Source organism: Gossypium arboreum, chromosome 11 (assembly GCF_025698485.1).
Source record: "Gossypium arboreum isolate Shixiya-1 chromosome 11, ASM2569848v2, whole genome shotgun sequence".
In the NCBI taxonomy this organism is placed as follows: Eukaryota; Viridiplantae; Streptophyta; class Magnoliopsida; order Malvales; family Malvaceae; genus Gossypium; species Gossypium arboreum.
Window position 1 is genome coordinate 107,850,046 of NC_069080.1, and position 17,409 is coordinate 107,867,454.

Sequence of the window (17,409 nt, forward strand, 5' to 3'; positions counted from 1 at the left end):
AGGCCCAAAATCGATATGTTACACATAGGCCGTGTGAAAACAGGGCATACATACTGACTTGCACCATATGGCCAAGAACACGTCCGTGTGCTAGGCTGTGTGAAATTTAGAGGGGTTACTGACTTGGGTCACACAGCCGACCACATGCCCGTGTGTCTAGCCCGTGTACCATTCGAAATGGCCACACACGCCCGTATGCTAGGCTATGTGCCATTTAGAGGGTATATTAACTTATGTCACACGGCCAGTCACACGCCCGTGTGTGAACCCGTGTGACACACACGGCCAGTAGACACACCCGTGTGTCTAAACCATGTCAAAACTGTAGGGTTTACTGACATAATTCGTAGGGCTACCCGAGGGGACACACAGCTGTGTAGCATGACCGTGTGTCGCACACGGCTGAGACACACGCCCGTGTATCTGCTCGTGTGGACAAAAATAGGTCATTTGTAAAGCCAAATTGCCGCCCTTTTCTCATGCACACCTAGCCATCAAAATGGTATCATTTCAACACATATATAGGCAGCCAAAACATGCCAATTCACACACATATCATGCCATCTATCATCAATCAATTCAACTACTAAATTCCATACTCAAAACTTACCAAATCACCATGCCAAATCATTAAACTCACATAACTCCTAAATGAATTTCTCACCTTTCTATCAATCAAATCATGCTTCTCAAACATACCAATTCATCATCCATAAATCATACCAAAATTTACCATTCCTCAAGCATTAATACATCAACTAATAACTATCCAAATGATTAATCACTTAGCCATAACAACCATGGCAAACATCCCAAAACACATTATAACTTATATACATCACATATAACATCTATCAAACACATAATTCAAGCCAACTTAAATGGCCATACACATTAACATTTACAAGCCAAATCTCATGGTTAATATTATGACTCAAAATATACCAAAATGACACTAGCCTATACATGCCATATACCATATATACAAAGCTTCAAAAGTACCATCGAGATGATCGATAGTGTGATGACGTTTCCTAACGATCCCTGAGTCCGAGTTAGCTTTGATTCTCTACAAAATATAGAAAAATAACACACATTAAGCTTCATAGCTTAGTAAGTTCATACTAAATATACTCAACAGTTCATAATATACAAATCATCAATTTGAACTAATTCATATCTAAAACATGGTGACCAACAAACTTTCCTCATACTTAGTCTAGTCTTTATGAACAAGTTCATAAATTCGTCTATTTGGATTTCATGCTTTATATGTACATACCTGTACAAATTTATATCAAACTCATATCTTTACTTGATACTGTCGAATACTTGATATCTTGCACACTAAGTGCTAAAGCATAGCCGAAACTATTATAATCTCGTACACTAAGTGCCTTTCATAGTTGAAGCTATCTCAACCTCACACACTAAGTGCCATATATAGCCGAAGCTATTCCGATTCCCACACTAAGTGCTTTATATAGTCGAAGCTATCTAGAAATGCACATTAAGTGCCAAACATAGTCAATTCATCGTCGTACACAACCATCGTCTCATATATATAATTTATACAATATTAAAGCATTATAAACATAATTGTAACAATGTCTATCACGTGCGAACTTACCTCGGACGTAAAAACGACAAAACTAGTCGATTAGTCGAGTACTTTGTTCTTGCATTGGTCTAAGTCCGGGTTTCTCTTTTCTTGATCTAAATACATTCAAAATTAACTCTTTTATTTATCAACACATTCAATTTAGTCCACAAACACATATTTGGGCATTTTTGCACTTTATCCCCTAAAGTTTCACATTTATACAATTTAGCCCCTATTTCATAAATACACAAAATTCACAAAAATTCAATAAGACCTATGCTTATCCGAATTACTATAGTGCCCCCAGCAGCCCATATTTTACAATATTTCACACATTTAACCACATATTTTCATCTTTTCACAAATTAATCCCTTTTATGCAATTTCACCAAAAATTTCTTTATAAAACTTGCAAAACTAACCACAATTATTCATTTTTCATCATCATCTATCACAAAGCTCAAGCATTCATCAATAAAACTTCATAAAATCATCAAAAACTTCAAAAATTAAGACATGGGCTAGCTAGTACTCAAAGCAACGATCACAAAAGCATAGAAATCATCAAAAACCGAACAAATTTCATACCTCAATCAAGATGAACAAGGGCCGAATGGATGAAAGCTCTAAACCCTATTTATTTTGCTGATTCTTGGCTATGGATGATGATAATGATATGAATTACCCTTTTGTCTTATGAAATTATAACATTTAATAGCTAAATACCTATTTTACCCTTAATGAAACAATTATAAAAACATCCACTTAATGCCCATTTATGACAATTTCTACTCTCAATGGTATAATAACATAAGGGCCTCACATTTAATAAATCATAGCAACTAAGCACTTTTATCAAGTAGAATGCAACTTTTGCATTTTACACGATTTAGTCCTTTTCTCAAATTAAACACTCAAACGATAAAATTATCACACGAAACTTTCACACATATATAATCACATGCTGTAAACACCAAAAATAATATTAAAATAAATTTCTGATGTAGGATTTGTGATTCCAAAACTACTGTTCCGATTTAGCTAAAACCAGGTTGTTACAATTATTAAAATTAAGAAGAAGAAAAATCATATTCAATTTTATCAATTTACTCGAACATTTTAGTGTTCAATATTAAATATACATTCTTTGTCATCTTCTCTTGGTCTATGACAATGTATAAATAATAGATTTGTAAAAAATTATGTAATTTAGTTAAATATTTAATAGGTTAAAATGTATTGAGAAATTATATCGACTAATAAAATTTTCAGATTATTTAAATGAAACTAATAAAATAACATAAAATTATATTTAATATATGTTATAAAATTAAAATATGATTATTTTTTTAACTATACTAAGATGATGTTAATATGATATATATATATATATATATATATATATATATATATTTAGAACAACAAATATCTTCTCAACCACATTTCTAAGCTTTGAATGTCTAAAATTAAAGAGTTTATGAGTTGTCTATAGTGCTCGTGGTTCCACACAATTCTCTCAAATGGCATCATATTCCATGTTATGGTGCAAGAAAACCTTTTCTATTTATGTAGCTTGAACCTTATAATATTTGAGTTCATAATCCAAATAATTTGTAACTTTAATTATAAAACTTATATAAAGTTAATCTGGAGAAAATTTTATGCTAAGTTATGTTCCTTTTTATAATACGTAAATTAGATTTAAAATAATATAAAATTTATAATATTTAACTTTTATAATAAAAAAACTCTATAAATTGCACATAACTTTTAAAACACTTCTTATAAATAATATAATTTTTGTCAAAATTTTAGAAAGTCGTTCTATAAATAAGTTATGATAAAAAATTATAATATTTATTTATGAATAAATATTTTGTTTTATTATATATAGTATGGACAAATAAATAAGTTATGTCCATACTTCATCATAACTTCTTATAAATAAATATATCATAACACTTTTATAACATTTTTATAATAAACTTTTTAGCAAACACTTTAAATTTTTTAAGATTTAAATAATATAATTATTTATAACCTTATAAAATACATAAATTATTTTTATAATAGATTTTTTAGGATTTATAATATAATTTTTGTCTTTTCATCTCAAACACTCATATGTGTTCATTCTTATAATATACTTTTTATAACTTGTATAAATTTATTTTTAAATTTGGATTTGGGTGTAATTACTCTAAACCTCACCCTATAGGTATTGGAAAATGTAGTTGGGGTGTTCCAATTACACATAATTCAGTGGAACTCACCAATCACTATGGTTACCCGAAGATGTCACTATTGTGTAATTACAAGCAATTATACCTAAATCCAATTATTAGGTGTGTAGCACCCCAAACCCGGCCCAGAAGTTATGGCCGGATCCGGCATGCCACATCAAAAACGTTAAAAAAAAATTTCCATTCTAAGTCCAGAAAATTGTACTTGATGTTCAAAAGATTAATTCATTAAGGGTTAAAGTGAATGGAAGCTGTGCACCAGGTAGGAAACCGGAAAAGAGGTGGTGAGTCCATCGGACTGCTAAGTACCAAGCTCCTTGGATCCAATCCTAGACATGCATCTGCCATTGCCACACCTTAACGTCATGGATATTTCTAGGAAACCGATTTGATTAAGTCATTTTAGGAAAAGTGATTAATTTTGGAAAATACTTTCATTGCGGAAGCTTTGCTTGTTGTCGTGTTATTTTGAAATCAATTGTTGTTTTTGAAAACGCGCCCTAAAGCTATCCAATTTCAACAGTTAAAATAAGTATTACCTATCTTAGTAATACATATTAAAACCATCAAAAATAATTAAGCGGCCTTATTACATTTAAAAACCCAAAACTTCAAACGTAAATAAAAGGATGTTCAGTTCACGGAAGAAAATCAAACTTTGAGCGGGTGGCCATTCCGAATTCCCTCACAGCTCCAAGCCCACTATGGTTGGGGATTTCCTGCGTGGATGAAAATAAAAGGGGTGAGTTTGGGGAAACTCAGTGTGTAAATTAACCCAACCATAGCCTATATCAGCTCAAACCACAAAAATAGAATAAGTTGGCCTTAGCCCAGAACAGAATTCAGAATAAAGCCCATAGGCCCATAGCAGAACAGAACAGATATTACATGTTTATGCAGAAACCCAACCATATCCAACCGTATACACCCCCGTACCAACCTTACACCGTGTGGGGAGACAAGTCGACCCACCCAACCGCTACACACCATAGAATTTGCAGCATGGCTGCCAGAACAGATAATGTGACAGAGTCACCAGATACAGATAATCGTGGCAAGGCCACCAGAACAGATATATGTGGCAGAGCCACTAGATCAGATATTTGTGGCATAGCCACCAGAACGCTTCCTCCATAATATAACCCATGTCCCCATGAAACAGATATATAATCATGGCATACATCATACAGAATCAGATCGCCATGCTTTTCAGTTAAAATTAACCCTAGGGGTATAACGGTAATTTTGCACCTAGGGGTATAACAGTAATTTTCCATACATAGGGGTATTATAGTAATTTAGCTACTTTTAGGGTTTTCATGCATATCCTAACTATTTACGTACTATTAGAACACTTACCGCGCATACTTACCGAATTGGGCCCGTTGGCCCATGAACCTGATCTTTGGCCCATTAAGCCCAAATTATCAAAATGTACGAAATCGCGCGTGCTGCAGTTTATTACTTTAGATTACCAAATATACAAACCTAACTATTTTACGAGCATTCGCACACTCGAAAATTCCCAAAATACCGACTTTTCGGTATTTCGGCTTTTCGGCTTTTGCCAATCTAGTCTATGAGAGGGTGTCAGTTACACACCTGTTTGCGACGATATGCTGACGAGATCCACACACGAACCGCCTACAATTGGATTACTAACATGTTAATCTAACTATTCAAATACAAACTACGTATTAACCCCTTACAATATTCAGCCAACCACACCTACAGATCATAGTAAGCTTATAAGAAATCAATAAGCAACTCATTAACAAATTTTTGTCAATGTTTACCACATATTCATAATTTCACTGCAAGCTGTCTTCCTAAGCAACAGTCACTAAATCATTTATAACTGGAGCTACGAAACTCCAAATCAAGTTCCGTTAATTTTCCCTGAAAATAGACTCATATATCTTCTATCCATAAAATTTTCATAATTTTTAGTTTAGCCAATCAATACCAGATTTTTCTCAAAGTTTCCCATGTTTCACTGTTTGACTAATCTGACCACCCTTCATTACGAATCAAATTTCTCATTGTACAGAATTCAAAATATGTTCTTGTTTATTTCATTAGAAACTAGACTCAATAAGCTTTAATTACATAATTTATGCAGCTTCTAACTCATCTCCCACAATTTATGGTGATTTTCCAAAGTCACGTTACTGCTGCTGTCTCAAGTAGATTTATTACCAAATCACTCTTTCACACCTAACTTGCATGCTTGTTATTTAAACATGTATATCACCAATCAATCATCACATATCTATGATTTTACTTAAGTATAATCTCCATTTCATCATTTTAAAGCACAACATGTTAGCCGATTTTTCCCTTTAGCATCTAAGGCACATGCATGCTCATTTGTTTGGCTCAACTTCACCTATCTTCCATTTTTCATCAAAAGAACATGAAACAACAACCATTTCCTTCATCTTAATTCATGACTAAATGCTCACAACACAACTAAAAATCAAAATATACTTCAAGAGTTAAGGTAGAATCAAGAAGAACTCATGAACCTCAAAATAGAAGCAAGGTACCAAGAACTTACCTTCAATTTTCCTCCTCCTAATGACCGAATACTCAAGAGCTTTCTCCTCTCCTTTCTCTTCTCTAACTTTCAGCTATGATGAACAAAGATGGACAAAACTTTGTTCTTTTCACCCCTTTTTCTTTTAATAAAACTTCATATTTCATCCATTTAATTCTTTAATACAAAAGAAATGAAATTCTTATCATGAAACATTTACCTAACCCATTATCATGAAACATTTACCTAACCCATTATCATGGAACATTTACCTAACCTATTATCATGGAACATTTACCTAACCTTTTATCAATTTGTATCAATTTGTACCATAAATTATGGATATCAAGTGTACATTTTGTCTACAACAACATGATGGTTGGCCACTTCATGTAAAATGGGAGGTTTGTAATGCAAATCCTCCTATTTTGCACTCCTATTTATTTGACCACTTCAATTTAGCCTATAGCATTTTCAAACATTTTCACATAGGTTCTATTTCATAATTTCACCCCCTTTTTGTTATGGAACAAAAATTAACTAAAATTGCCGGGTTCTATCTTAAGCTTGGGCTTTCTAGAGGCCCACTAACATAATTAAACCTATGCCAACATTCACAGGATTCCCGAAAATTGGGGCGTTACAAGGTGACTTTCTAAATGTTGCCTTAGTGGAATTCACTAATTACAACGATTACCTAAACATGCCACACATGTAGTTATAAGTGAATTACACTCTTTTTTAAAAATTAAGCAAATTACACTTAAATTCAATTATTAGGTAGATTTCTTGATAAGTTTATTAATAATCATAATAAACTTGTCACTAATTTCTTATACCATTTTTAATGATTTCTTGGTTAAACTTTGTTATTATTATATGTGCTTTGCAAAAGTTGTGGATTTAGATCTTGTAATTTAGTTTGATCAAATTGAGACCCTGTATTTTTTTAATATTGAAATTTAGTTTTGAATCAAATAATAGCAGTTAAATCCATTTGATTAAATTTCATTACTAGTCATACACTATGCATACAAGTGTAGATTTAGTCTAAATTCTCCAATTGGGTCATTCTAAGTCCTCATATTTTTCAAATTTGAAAATTTTAGTCTTAACACAAATGAAATTCGTTATTCAATTAATTGGACTTTTAATGCATAACATGTGAAAATAACAAGCTACCATGGCATTACACATAGGATAATATGTTTGATGCATCAGATTTTGGAAATAGCGGAATTTAATGAATTTATCATTTGATGAGGATTGAAATTTTAAAATTTAAAAAGTACAGGGATTGAAAATGATCAAATTAAAGTACATGGATTAAATCCAACTTTCACAAAGTACAAGGACTAATAGCAAAATTTAGCTTAATTTCTGCAATCTAAAAAAATATTTCTATAATTTTGATTCTTTTAAATTTAATAATTTTAAATAATACATAAATAAGAAAATAGGTATAATTTCGTCATTAGTTAATCGTTGTACTTTAGATTTTAGATTTTTCAATTTTAACTTTACTGAAACTATTGAAATGTGATTTGAAATTTTATTACTTTTAAAATATTATATTTTAAATCATCTTTAATAATAATTATTTATATCAATTGTAAGAAATAAAAATTTTATTAAATTAATAAAACAAATATATTCCTACAACCAAATAAAATATGTGACAAAGAAAATGTATAATAACTTAATTGACCCTTTAACTTTATAAGAAAAAGTTATTTTAATCATTTATTTAATTTTTGTCTCTTTTAACATTTAAAGTAGTGTGTGTCTTGTGTCAAAATACTTCAAAATGGATGAAAAATTAACAACCTTTATTAATGTGGTAGTCCACATATATACAATACAACAGTTAATTAAAAATTTTAAAGAATTCTAAAAGTTATAGAATATTATTATAATTTTATTATTAAATAAATTATATATATTTTTAATTTTTATGCTTTTTATTTTTAAAATTTAATTTTTTAATTTATTTAAAAATTATGTATGCCATGTCAAGATAATTAATAAATGCATTATTAGGTAGTTTGATAGATAATACAAATAAAAATTACATTGAAAATTGAAACAGTTGTTTTTTATAAAATTAGGTAGCAAAATAGGTAGTTATGCGTATTTGAAAAGAAAAATTAACTTCAATTATTACTTGCCCTCCCACCGCCCCATTGTAGACCTAATAAAAAAATGAAAACGACACCTACAAGTTTTGCTTATAAATTATCCCTCCTTCCTCGAAACCTCCTGCCACTTTCCACTCACCTTCTTCCTCTCTCTCTCTCTCTCTCTCTCTCTCTCTCTCTCTCTTACTTCTGTTTTTTTTTTCGGAGCCTAAGAGCTCATGATAGTGACTCTTTAATCTTTCACAAATGATGAGGTTCATTTCTATACTTCAATTTAAAATTTTGTTTTCCTATTTCATTCATTTATCAATTATTCTATAAATAAAAATTGCTTCTGAAAATTGAAGATAGAAAAAACTTCAATACTACTGTTTCAACTGAAATATATGCACGTTAAAGCCTAATTTTCATTAACCTTAAGTACTCTCTTGCACATATGGATAGGATAATTGTTAGAGACTAAAATATGTGTATATATATATATACAATCTATTTTAGATTTTTTTTTTGCTATTACTTATGTTTGTTTTATTATATATGTTCGGGATTTATGGCTATGTCTTTCAACAATATTGTTTCTAAAAGAATGCAATGTACTTTATTATTACATTCAATCACTTATTGGTATCTATTTTAGATTTTATATAGAAAATAAATTTTTTATACTTGGAATAAATTTCCTTGAATACATATTTTTTAGAATATATATCTTGTTTTGAGATTCCGCCTTAATTATAGGCTTAAATTTCTTGGAATAACCTTGTTAGTTTTTCTTTCTTTTATTGAGAATCTGAAATCAGCTAAAATATCTAATCCTAACTAATAATAATAATAATAATAAAACAATAGAGAGCAAACATATATTTTCAATGCAAGCATATGGCAAATGAATCTTTGGCTTGCTACGATTAAAGTTGGAGTTTTAGATTTTAATGAATTAAATTTAGGTCTTATTATATGTAAATATTATATGTGAATTCTCTCTTAAATTATTTTAGAATGACTTCTTCTAATTTTGGTGTAGATACTTGAAAGCCATAATAGTTTATCATTATATTTTTCATCTTTTGTAGGTAATGCATTAGGCCATCTGCATTCCCTTTAACGAAATCTCATGGAAGAAGACACTCGATTAATCACTTTTATGCGGTCATTTTCAACCAACATTAGTAACGATGGTCCCAGCTTGGACTTTTCCAAGGGCTGGAGCGTCACTCGCTCGATTTTGTTGGAGATTAGCAAGGGCTCAGCGTCACTCGGTCGATTTTGTTGGAGTTTCACAAGGGCTCGGCGTCACTCGGTCGATTTTGTTAGACTTTTGCAAGGGCTCTAATGTCGAGCGAGAGTGTATTATGGTTCGCGAGATATATGGACATTTTATTTGATCTTTCACACGATATACACAGATTGAAAAACTTTTTTTTTCTTTAAAATTTTCTACAACAAACCAACTTTCAAAGCCTAAGTCTGAACCATAATGGATTTTGGATAATTATTTCTTAAATGAATTTATGAATTTCTCCCTTCTTACCCAAAGTAAAAAAAAAAAAAAACACTAGCATGATTCTTTTTCTTTTATTTTTTAAAAAGTAAAATTTTACATGTGTTATATAGGGTATTTCTCGGATACTTTGCCGACATGGTATCGTTGCCATTGGACTACCTCGCTAGTCACGATCAACCAGGGATTTAAATAGCGGTCCAATCTACTATAGCGGCCGCTATATAGCGGTAGTGGTGCCGTTCGAAACTGCTACTTCCGAAACCACTATTATGTTTTACAATAAAGTTGTGCAAATTTTAAAAAAAATTCACGACCGCGATACCTACAGTGACCGTAATAGCATCCGTTTTATCCGCAACCAAAATAAACGCGGCCTGTGACCGAAAATGTGGACACGACCGCAATTTAAATCCCTGCAATCAACATCACTAGCATACCTCCACCATCAATACTATTCACTTTGAACTTAGGCAACATGCGAGCCGCCAATACCAGAAAGGCCATCGTATTAACAAGACAACCATCAACCATCTTTTATACTCCTTACGTCACATTGTCACCCTATAAGGTCACATAGCCACCCTTATTGAAGGACAATGAAGGGACCCATCCACCAATGGGTGGCCACCATGTGGCCCCTCAAACTTTCCATATAAAAACCTTGAACTCCCCCAAAAAGAGTATATAGATTCTTTCTCTCTCTCTCTTCGACGACTATTTGCCTTTATTGGGTGAATTTTCCTCCTACTTCATTCGCTATCTCCTCCTTGTTGCCCCTTGGTATCAACAACATAATTAAGGGAGAAAATGGATTTTCAAAAAGGGTATGTTCATGTGTTTGATGGTAATTACAAGACCAAGAAATCTTTTGCCTTTATTTTTGATTACAAGGAGGGTAAGCCCTAAAACTTATTCAACCCTGTTGTTTTTCCTATAAACAGTAGCACTATCCATATCTCCTTGCATCACTAACTCGAATGTAGCCGGAGGTTCTATGAAGTGCTGCAGCCTAGGTCATTCATTGATCGCCAAATTTGCCAGCATATTTGCAACAATGGTTGCCTCTCATTTAGCATGTTAAATTTTAGCCTCACAAGTTCTACTCTTTAGTTGATTGATGCTTCGTACAATGCAAAAAGGGTGGAGTGAAGATTTTTCTATAGTTAACATATTGGTCAAAAATAAATTGTCAAATTCTAGGACTACTTTTCGAAACCCCAACAACCCTACTAAGTAGAGCTCATCATAAGCTCCCCACAACTTAGCTTGAACAATTAACTTTGAACCTACAAACTTGTAGAATCCCATCACCCAATAGCCCAAGTTATATGACTCCTCCAAATGTTGCTTGTTTATCAGGTTGCTTCACTGCTCTATCTGTATTAATTTTAACTCAACCATCATCAAGTTTCTCCTATCCAATCTTTTGCATAAGGCGATGCAGTAAAGATCTTCACTTCATAATTTGATAGAATACTATCTTAGACCAAGATATTCTTTAAGCAGTAATCTCATCAGCTCTGTAGCTATCATTATTTGAATATGAAACTGATATTGTTCTTTCATATATTCCAATAGATTAAATTGAAATAGGTGCTCCAGTCCACAGTTCCTAAAAAACAAGTTGAAGCATCTCTTAAGTTTTTTGGCAACCAATCACGTAAAGATAAGGAAAAAAATAACCAAGTCCTGCTAAGGCGTCACTTGCTTCCAAACGATATCTGCAGCCACAAAATTTCAAATGACATGTAACCTTGTTTTTGAACCTCTACCATAAATCAAACATTGCATCATCTAAAAATCATTTTGCTTTTGTAGCCTTCTTTCACAATTGATAAAAACAAAAACTAATTGAATGACTTAACTAGGTTATCTACTTAAAATGAAGAGAAAAAAGTAATATACTTAAAATTTTAAGTACAAGATTGTTAATTTTGCAGGATAAATTCTTTGGCGAGTCATTGTACTAAAGGATAAAGAGTAAATGTGTCACACCCCATACCTGGATGATTTGAATTGAAGGCACGTAAAAGTAAAGTTGTATGTTCTGTTGTACTCTAGTAGTTAGTTTGCCCAAATTGTAAACTTCTGGCAAACTAATGTTTTGGTAAGTTGAGTATACACATATGAATGCATATCAAGATTTAATCATTGATGTATTCTTCAGTAAAAGAAAGAATTCGATTATAGGAAAGTAGGTCTTGTGTAGGTTACAATGAAAAGTATAGTACGCCTAGTTTGTTTAAGCATTGTGAAGAGTAAGTCTTGGTAACTAGATCTGGTTATAAACCAACTAAACTGAATGGTCAATTAACATATGAAAAAGACTCTCATTCATGTGTCGTTCAAATTCTGTAGGCCATTAGGATGGGCGTATTTTGAAATTTTTGAACACTTGTCAAATTCCACTAAATGGAAGTAGATTATACATATGTATGTGTGAGAAGGGTTCGTGGGAAGGTTTCTTCTTCCTTTGGAATAGTTTTTTTAATTCTTTTTCTCTTAAGTATTAAATGTTATTTGCTTATTGCTCTTTTTATGTAAATTGGAAGCTAAGGATTCTTGGAAAATGCAGAAGTATTCCATCTCCTTGTAAGTGTAATAATCTTGCATGTTAAGAATAAGATGCTATAAAGTATATAGGTAATAGGTTGTGAATAAGAAGCCCTGTTTGGGGATTTTTGGTAGAAGAAATGTTAGCAATCTGTCTGCAAATGAGTTTAATGGTGAATTCGTGTTCTTTAAACAACTGTTGCTGCTGGTTCAAACTGGATATCTGAGTCTGAGTTGGTAGCTGCGATAGGTGAGTATCAGGTGAGTCCCTATTATTGATTCCTACAAGTCTTTTTAGATAAGTCTCATATGATCAATATTCTAGAAATGGTGAATGAGTACATGAATGATTATTGAAGATAAGTATGTATTATTGATATAGTTTATGTGATTCTGTGAAATAATTATGTGTGTGTATGCTTGGAATGTATACTCTGAGATGTGATTTTATTGTTATGTTTGAAGCCTGTATTGAAGAATGATTGTTTAAAAAAATGAGTTAGCGTACCTGAATGTGAGTTCTATTGGTTGTGTGATGTGTGTGATTTGTGAAGTTTAGGATTGGGATGTATCTGAGTATGGAGAGGTTGTAAGGTAAGAGGAAAAAGCCTCTTTTAACTGTTGGGCTACTAAATTTTGTTACTGCTAAAAAATAAAATTGACTGAGATAGAAGTTGGTATTGACTCCAATAGATCACGCCAAGGGAAAATTTCTTTTGCTTTATTACAAAAAAATCGTATGGTAGAGTACTGGGAGGAGCTACTGGTTGAATTAAATGTATGGATTTTATAGGATTCTCAGTTAGTGGAGGATCAAAAAAATAAATTGGACAGTCTATTTCGTGAGCAGACTCTGCAGGTGGTATTGGAATTTCAAGCAAGGTTGGAATGGGAGAAGTATAAGTGACTATAGGGATAGACTCTTTATTAGGTCTACGCTATGTCAAGAGAGAATATTCACTACTCCCAGTCTGTTGAGTACTTTTCTCTAATCTGAGTCTCTTCTTAGTTTTCTTTACTACTATTTTTCTTGATGGAGAAGCATTAGTCTTTTCCTTTGATCGAACCTCTTTAAGAATAATTGCAATATCCATGTTCTGATATGAAATAGGTGAAATATGTGATTGTGAAGAGAACTTTGCACCAGCAATAGGGGAGTTAGCCTGGTTTGAAGGGGAAGTAAAAGTTGTAACATGATTATATATCATGTTCTAGTTACATGGGTAAAGACCACAAATACTATAAAAATAGAAATGAGGTTCCTTTTTTCACCCCACTAAGACATATGCCGATTCACCATCTATGTTGTAAGGCCAAACCTCAGAAGCAGATGGCACGATGAAATCATCTAACCAGGTTGTAGAATTATTTGGCTGGAAACCATTTGACTTAAGTGTTGTAAACAATATTGAAATACATTTCTAGCTGAAACAACTTCCACCAAATCAAATGTATGCCCCATTCTTAATCGTTTATATTGTTTCTAAACAATTGAGAATCTACTAGCTGATTTTGTGTACAAACATACTCTAGAGGAATGGACCATCTTATTGGAAACTCAAACCTAGATTCAAGCTTGCAAATAACTCTTATATATTTATCTTTTATTTTTTGAAGATTTGAAATACTATTTTGGATTATGGATTCACAGCCTAAACGTACACTGAAATGGATACTGTTAACAAAAGTCACTTGTCTTTTTACTTATAACTAGTAGAATTTTTGTCAAACACCTAAAAACGACGACTTGTTGTGCATGCAATAGTCGATATAGAAAGCCACCAGTGTCTACTAGGATAGTGCTAATAACTGCCTTAGTGCAATGCCATATTCATTTAGCACAACACAAAAGAAAGGGTTGAGTGCCATATTGAGACTGGCCTCTAACAAAATTTGGGGTAAATGAAACCTACGGAATTATTTCTTAGGCGAAAACCATGGGGTCGTTGAAATTCATAAGAAAACTTTGGGTCTTGAATACCTTGGACTCCTAAATATCGATTCATTTCGTCCTGGGTTGTGTTATTATTGTACATTTGAGCCTCTACTGCGGTGGAGTATCTTTAGGACCTTGGGGTCTAAATAAGATTGGATTTGTGGGGATGATGTTTGATTAGCTTGGCCTTGGCGCCTCTCTTTGGTAGCATTTTGAACCATTTTGTATGATAGGAAAAGAAAGAAAAGAAAAAGGAAGGAAAAACAATTGTTACCTTTGAGTAAGATGAAGATTGAAGATGAAGAGAGTTGAAAGATTCAGCAGAGAAGAAATTAGGGTTTTAGTTGATACATCAAATTTTTTAAGGTGAGTTTGAACGTCTATTGTATAGAGAAATAAATGTATGCAAAAATTTGAATATGTAGTAACTATTCAAGTTCTCTAATATTAAATAGACATCTGTCACAAAGTAAATTACGAAACCTTTAAAATTTTACAAGTATCCGCTAAGTCCTAGATTTGCTCATGTAAAATAACGGTTACTGTTATCATCAGTATGAGACTCCTAAAGTATATACTTTAAAAAGAAATTTTTTTAGGAGGAAATGATAGTTCGCCAAATGGGTGGTTTGCATTTGGCATAAACAGTTAGTTTTCAAGTGTATAGTGGAATTCTTCCAAGTTAGAAAATTTCGATGACAAAATTTTGTTAAGGAGGGAGAGTTGTCACACTCAAATTTGGATGATTCGAATTGAAGGAGTGTAGAAGTAAAGTTGTATGTTCTAGTGCACTTTGGTAGTTAGTTCGCCCAAATTATAAACTTTTGATGAACTAATGTTTTGGTGAGTTGAGTATGCCTAGTTTGTTCAAGCTTTGTGATAAATAAGTCTTGGTAACTAGATCTGGTTATAAACCAACTAAACTGAATGGTCAATTAACATATGGAAAAGACTCTCATTTGTGTTTTGTTCAAATTCTATAGGCTATTAGGATATGCGTATTCTGAAATTTTTGGATACTTATTAAATTCTACTAAATGAAAGTAGATTATATATATATATATATGTGTGGAGAAGGGTTCATGGGAATGTTTCTTCTTTTTTTGTAATGATTCTTTAATTCTTTCTTTTTCTCAAGTACTAAATGTTATTTGCTGGTTGCTCTTTAAGTAAACTGGAAGCTAAGGATTCTTGGAAAATATAGAAGTATTCCATCTCCTTGTAAGTGTAATAATTTTGCAAGTTAAGAATAAGATGCTATGAAGTATATGGATAGTAGGTTATGAATAAGAAGCCCTTCATGAGGATTTTTAGTAGAAGAAATATTAGCAATTTGTCTGCAAATGAGTTTATTGGTGAATTCATGTTCTTTAAATAGTGGTTGCTGCTGATTCGAATTGGATATCTAAGTTTGAGTCGGTAGCTGTGGTAGGTGAGTATTAGCTAAGTACCTAATATCGATTCCTACAAGTCTTTTTAGATAATCCTCATATGATCAATGTTCTAGAAATGATGAATGAGTACAAGAATGATTGCTGAAGATAAGTATGTATTCTTGATGTGGTGTATGTGATTCTATGAAATAATTATGTGTGTGTATCTTTAGAATGTATATTGTGAGATATGATTTCGTTGTTATGTTTGAAATCTGTATTAAAGGATGAGTTGTTTAAGAAAATGAGTTAGCCTTCTTGAATGTGAGTTCTATTGGTTGTATGATGTGTGCAATTTGTGATGTTTGGGATTAGGGTGTATTTGAGTATGGAGAGGTTGTAATATGAGTTTGGTCACCGTGATGGTAATCGATGAAGTTTGTTAGGATATTGAATAGAAATCCTGAAATGAAAATTCTGAAGAAAAGTCCATGACCGTGACACATTTTGGAAGGGGTAGTTAAGCCGCATTTATCGACTGGGTTCTTTGCATGTCCCAAGGTAATTATGGGCAAACCTATATTACAAACAGGACAGACATGGGGTGTTTGGGTGGCATTCTATTAGCCTGTATGGAGTACTCTAATTTTGCCTTTATGGCGTTCTGATTTAGCATTTGTGGTATATTCTATTAGACTTTGTGGCATTCCGTAGCTTTTGTGGCATATTTTGTATGTCGCCTTTGTGGCGTCATCTGTTTGGCCTTAGTGGCATACTCTGGTAAAACTCTGTTAAAGATATGATATGTCTAAAACTTTAATGTGAAAAGGTTTTGTGATAAAGATCGAATAGGTTTTACAATAAGTTTCTTGTAAAGAAGGAAGATTCAATATGTTCAAAGAGAGTATCCACTGTGGTTATCTATTGGTATAATCTATGGCGTATTTAAAATAAGAGTCTGTCAAATAGAGCTATTGTGCTATTAAGGTGGAATCCTAAGTTATCTAAAATTCATTGTATATTTATAGTAATATGTCTTGTTTTGAGCTCTGATGGAATCTGAGTTGTCTGTTATATTGGATGTTTTGTGCCTGTAAAGAAGATGTGCCAAAATCCTTTTTAATGAATCTGGAGAGTGCCTCATAATTATGGGTATGGATAGGGTTGAATCAGGGTATGGTCTAAGTCACAATTTGATTCAGTAAGGTCAGTATAGGTGTTTTCCAAAAGTATGAACAGTAAGTGGTATCTGCCAAGAATAGTGCCTGCGATTAACTGCTGAAAGTCGTTTGAATAGAAAATAAAGAAGTAGTGTCAACTTTCAAGATTTGAAATCAACCAAGTAGTTGGATGAATGAGGTTATGGTATGAATGATAAGTGATGTATAAGTATGAAAGTACATCATTGCCAGTATGAAGGTATCTGCTAATGATATATATATGAAATCCAAATATTCAAGATGAAGAATTATCAAGAATAATTAATAGGAATATTGTATTCAAAACTCACTAAGTTCCTT

The 17,409-nt window shown here is 32.3% G+C and overlaps 2 long non-coding RNA genes across 2 annotated transcripts; both read right to left on the minus strand.

Annotated features, from left to right (window-relative positions):
- Window positions 1–709: 709 nt before the first annotated feature.
- Window positions 710–1,711, minus strand: LOC128283643 (uncharacterized). Its single transcript, XR_008274040.1, has 2 exons — window positions 1,631–1,711; window positions 710–1,069 (listed from the first exon to the last, which is right to left on the minus strand). It is a non-coding gene; the product is annotated as an uncharacterized LOC128283643 (long non-coding RNA).
- Window positions 1,712–5,281: 3,570 nt separating this feature from the next.
- On the minus strand, window positions 5,282–6,565 carry LOC128283644 (uncharacterized). Its single transcript, XR_008274041.1, has 2 exons — window positions 6,407–6,565; window positions 5,282–5,490 (listed from the first exon to the last, which is right to left on the minus strand). It is a non-coding gene; the product is annotated as an uncharacterized LOC128283644 (long non-coding RNA).
- Window positions 6,566–17,409: the final 10,844 nt, after the last annotated feature.